Source organism: Cupressus sempervirens, chromosome 6 (genome assembly GCF_028749045.1).
Source record: "Cupressus sempervirens isolate cs-2001-9-10 chromosome 6, ASM2874904v1, whole genome shotgun sequence".
NCBI lineage: Eukaryota > Viridiplantae > Streptophyta > Pinopsida > Cupressales > Cupressaceae > Cupressus > Cupressus sempervirens.
Window position 1 is genome coordinate 171,142,141 of NC_143123.1, and position 6,000 is coordinate 171,148,140.

Below are 6,000 nucleotides of genomic sequence, written 5' to 3' on the forward strand. Positions count from 1 at the left end.
CTCAGCCAAACCATTACCCTAGGGATAGTAATTTGATGATGTGCTTAGGTAGATATTGTGATTCAATGCCCATGCACAAATCTGGATTCCCACAAAAGACTTAGCATTATCCGAGATGAAAGTGGAAGGAGCACCAAACCTAGATACAATTCCATCAAGGAATTCAACAACGGATGGTTTTGTGGCATCCTTCAAGGCAACTGCCTCTGTCCATCTAGTGAAATAATCAGTAGTAGCCAAAATCCATTTATGACCTACACTAGATGGAGGATTAATGGGGCTATAAAATCCAACCCCCACTGGGTAAAGGGCTGATCCACCTGAATAGGACAAAGGGGGAGAGCCGCAAGCCTCTGTTTGCCTAAGAAGAAAGCACATTTCCTCACATATCCATGACAATCATGGAACAGAGATGGCCAATAATAACCAACCCTCATGATCTTCATAGCAGTTGTTCTTGCAGAGAAATGGCCACCATCAGGGCCATCATAAAGTTCCTTAATCATCCTCTCAGCCTGATCTTCTTCAATGCATCTTAATAGGGTCCCATTAAAATCCCTCCTGAATAGGATACCATCAATCACAACATAGGGAATGGACTGCAGTCTATATTTTTTTCTTTTGGTTCTGTCCAATCCTTGAGGGTATCCATCCCCTGATAAGAAGCTCTTCATATCATTTATCCAGTTCCTTGGACCATTAACGTGTCTTACCTCCTACTACTCTATTATTACTGTAGCAGCCTCTTCATCTAAATCCTGGCCTGATAACATTTCTTTGCACAATCCTCTCCCTCTTACCAGCTTGGTAATCTGAATATCAACATCATATTCCATTACCCTAGTGATCCATCCAGCTCTCTTTTCACTGATATCTTTGCTTAGCAGGAAGTCTTTTACACTGGCATGGGGCACCAACAAATGGATCCTATTGTGGGACAAGAGGTGCTTTAATTTCTTCAAGGCTCTGATGACTGCAAGAGCTTGCTTCTCTACATAACTGTACTTATCCTCTTATTCCTTGAGCCCTTCACTAAAGAAGGCTATGGGCTGCTCCTCATCCTTGTCATTTGTTTGAGTCAAGACAGCAGAGATACTTGACTCACCACCTAGAGTGTAGAGGATGAAATCTTTCTCAAAATTTGGATTCATGAGAGTAGGGGCTGAGGCTATGGCTACCTTGATCTCTTCAAAACTCTCCTTCCCTTCCTTGGTCCATGAGAAGACCATACTTTTCTTAAGCATAGCTGTAAGAGGTTTCACCATGGTAGCAAGATTAGGAATAAACCTTCTTACAAAATTTATTCTACCAAGGAAACTTTGCAGCCCCTTCTTGTGTTTAGGAAGAGGAAGGCAAGTATTGCCTTTGTTCTTTCTGGATCAATGGTTAGCTCATCCTTAGATACAATGTGTCCCAATAAATTTCCTTGGCTTGTAGTAAAGACACACTTGGCTGGGTTAAGGGAGACCCCAAACTCTCTACATCTTCGAAATACCTGCCTTAGATGATTAAAATGATCTTCTACATTTTTTGAATATACAGTTATATCATCAAGGTATACTAAGACAAACTTGTCAATTAATTTTTTGAAGGCCATCTCCATTGCCTTCTGAAATGCGGCGCCTGCATTTGTTAGCCCAAATGGCATCTTGCAATAAGCATAGGTGCCCCATTTAGTAGTGAATGTCCTCTTGTATCTGTCAGATTCTTTAACCAACACTTGGTTATAACCAGAGAATCCATCAAGAAAAGAGAATCTCCTTGAACCACTGACCTTGGACAGAATTTGCTCCATGGAAGGGAGAGGATGGTGATCTTTAAGAGAAGCCTGATTAAGATCCCTAAAGTCCACACAGTCTAATTTCTCCATTCTTCTTCCTAACAGGGACAAGGTTAGCTACCCATGATGAGTGTTTGATAGGAAATATTATATTAGCCTCTACCAACTTGGATAGTTCTTTTCTCATTAGGGGCTCAATCTTAGGATTCACTGGCCTCTATTTTTGCCTTACTGGTTTTGCCTTATCAACTAAATCTATGGTATGCTGAAACAAACTAGGATCAAATCCTTTTAAGTTATCATCTGTCCAAGCAAATACAACATTAAATTCTTGACATAAATGGATGAAGTTTTCTTGCTCAGTTTCAGAACATACCTTCCCCATATTCAGAGATTTTCCATCAGCAATTATAACTGGGGCATGATCATCCTTTTCTATAGCTAGATTCAATCCTTTGCCTCTTGTTTGATCATCGAGATTAAAGACACTCTCCAAGGTAATGAGACCCTTGGGCAACTTGTTAGAACTGAGATGAATGATCTGATCACCATACTGATCCTGCAATCTTGACTAGTTTCTATCTGAGAATTTTGCCTCATTCTGCAAGAAACTCACAATTTTCTCATCAAAATCAAACACCTGCCAATGAGTGTTGTTTTCAAGGATGACAGGCCTTACTACCACCCTTATTTGTTGCTTCTTCTTTTCCTCAAGATTCCCTGGTACATCATAAGCTACATCCACTGCTGCAAGTCTATCAGCATGTTTATTTTCTTTCCTAGGAATGCTCTGAATATTAAATGCATTGAAACCCTCAAGCAAATTTCAAACTCTATGTTTGTAAGACTTGAGCAGGCCATTTTTGGTGATATTCTAGTTTCTCACTTGGTTAACTACTAACTCACTATCCCCATATACTCTCAAGGCTTGAATTCCTCTCTTTTGGGCAAGTAAGAGACCTTGAATCAAAGATTCATACTTGGCCACATTATTGGTGCAACTGAATTGGAGCCTAAAAGAGAAGTAGTATCTTATTTGTGCAGGAGAGATCAACATAACACTAGCCCCTGCACCATTTCTATTCCTTGAGCCATCAAAGTACATACTCCATGTTCCATTTATATCATCATTAGTCCCAACAAGATCAGGAACTTGAGCATCTTTCTCTATTATGCAATATGTACTAAGGCCTATCTCAAGAGTCTCTAACATAGGCTCAAATTGATATGTATTTTCCCACTCATCTAAGAAGAAATCAAGAATCTCCGCTATGGAAGTGGCAGGCTTATTTACTATGTTTTTTTCCTCCATCTCTAGAATAGGGCAATTCATGTTGATGGGATTGGGGGTGTAAGATTCAATTTGATGAAGGGCTTGAGGTTCTACTCTAATTGAGGCATTGGCTCCATATCTACTCTTAAATGACATATATGACCAATTAGCAGATATGAATCCACCAATTTGAGCAGTGAAGTCTCTTGAAAGACAGATAGCAAAATAGGGCTTGACTTTAGCAATAGATATGTCTTGAATCACAGTGCAACCAGGGCATGCATGTAGGGCCATTTCCACATTCCTAAGGATACCTACAGTTTTGATAGTACTAGCATCTAATTGTAACACATCCCTAACAATGGGCTCATATTTCATTCCTAAAGCATCAGCAACACACCTAGGCATTAATGAGCTACTAGCCCCTGAATCTATCATGCAATTGTGGACTAATTTTCCCCTTATAATCAAAGAAACATAGAATGGGGGAGGTCTAACCCTTTTACTTGTCTCTACATCCCCTGCTGGTTGTACTAGACTTGTGGCACTCTCCATGGTAGATGGCTGATCCTTGGGTTCAATCTTCTCTAATTCTTTCTGCAACATCCTCTTCTGCATTGGTATGATAGCAACAACATCCCACATGGAAATGTTCACATTTTTCCTCTTCATTTTCTCAACCACATTAAATGGTGTATTGGAAACTTTGGTAGAAACTTTGGGAGCTGCACTTATAAGAGGTTGAGTTGGAGCAACATAAGGATCACTTGAATCTTTCTTTCTAGAATCTTTCTTTTGCTGCTGTGAAGTACTTGTTTTTTCATTTGTTGCTTGTATATGAGGTGTAGCACTTGAAGTTGAGGCCTGCTTAGGAGAAGGAGGGGCAGCATGTTCCATAGCTCTCTTCTTACTTCTTGTGTTATGGGCAACGAAATCCTGGTTTACATTACAATGCTCCCCAATCTGATGATTCATGAAAGAGCAATCATCATGTCCTTGAATATATGAGGCCTCCTTGGGATGATCCTTCTTGTATGATTGCTTTGCTGCAGGTTCTTGATCAGTCAGGGCCAAATAAGATTCTGCCTTCTGGCACATGGAATAGGTATAAGAATAGTTGTAGGAAGGATAGAAATCTTGATCTTGGGCCAAGTTATTTTGGGGGACTATAGCTCTGTTCTGATTTGAGCTTGAAGCAGAAGCATGACTATTTTGCCTACCCTGATCAAGAGAGCTATTCCACTGATTAGGAGACCTACCACCATGAGCTTGCTGCCTTTCTAAGACCACCACCTTGTTACTCATTTTTTGTATTATAGAAAAGCTATCCTCTAATCTCTTCCCTTGGTCCTTCAACTCCCTCCCTTGCTCTTGTAATTTTTTATCCAGGGTCCTCTCTCTTTTATCTATATTCAGCACTAGACCTTAGAGCATCTCTTTGAGTTCATCTATCCCATTTGAGGATGTGGAAGCTTGGGGAACTGGAGTAAGGGCTTGTGATATAGAAGTTGTAGGAAGAGGGGCTATTGCTGGTTGGTGGTTGGGAACATCAGGAAAGAAATGCATAGGGGGCCTTAGGGCCAACTTTCCTCCTTGTATCAGGATGTTCTCAGCTTTTATGGCTATCTCATAAGCATTAGGCAAGGTATCTCCTCCCATAGTTTGGATTGTAGTGGCAATATCACTGTTAAAAGCTCTAAGGTAATGCAAGAAGGCATTACCAGGGGTAGATTTCACTTTAGTAGGTATTCTATCCCATGTCTTTTGAAATCTATGGTTAAAATCGATCATACACTCATGGGGGGGCTCTTTTTATAGTAGTTAGCTACTCTAAAAGTGACAAATGGTCACTTCTATCCTCAAAATATTTGCATAACCCTGCTCCTAGTCCATCCCAATCAGTTATAGAACCATGAGCTAAGCCTCTATACCATTGTAATGCTTTTCCTTTTAAAGATGAGGCTAGAAGTCTAACAACAACATCATCCTCTGTAATACCATGAATGTTACAGACATTTGCTACTTCTTGGATACGCTCTAAAGGGGAGATGGAAGTCTCACCAGTAAAATCAGGTATACTTTTTAGTGCAGATACTGGTATATCATGTCTTTGGGCTAACAATAGAGGGATTCCACCATTAAAGGTGGAAAAAGCATGAAATCTTGGTTGTGCCATGTAGACAAGTGTTCTATTGATGAGTGTTGATGGCAATCTAGGCTGAGTTCGAGCAGTAGGAGGAGTAGAGATAAATCTTATAGGTATATTAATTGTTATCACACCCCTAACTGGTGATAATGAAGTTCTAGTCCTCCTTCTTCTAGGATTTGAAAGGTAAAGCTCTTGATATTGAAATTTACCTCTAGAAGATGCCCTTGTTTCAGCTTTGGGCATGAATTGCTGCAACTTTGGCCTGGAACCAGATATGTATTTGAAGCTCAGAGTCGCCAAGTACTTTGAAGAATCAGCCTCTTTTAGGTTCGAATACTGAAGCCAGCACTACCTCTTCAGTATTAATCTCTGAAACTCTTTCTTCTTGACACCAGTAGACTTTAAATTTGTTTGAAAAGTGTCCCACCGGGCGTGCCAAAAATTGTTTGAACTTAGGTTTGCACCCTTGTCCAAGGCTTATGCGCGAGGACAACCTAGTGAAACATGGAAACAACCTCCAAGCTGTGGGACTTGAACTGCGAGGTTGAGTCTCCAGAGAAGGCCGACTTCCTCTTACTATCAAGGCGCACCTATCTACTCTTGGAAAGGAAAAGGGAGAAGAAGAGCACAAAAGCAAATCTACCTAGTCTAATCTAAGGAGGTGATGCACCAAAATAGAGTGTTCAGACTTCCTTTCTACCCGTATATGCACTACAAAACTAAGATAACATTCGAAGGACATACACACCCAGACTTATATCAATCAATAATGACATACAGATCAAGAAACCAAATTGA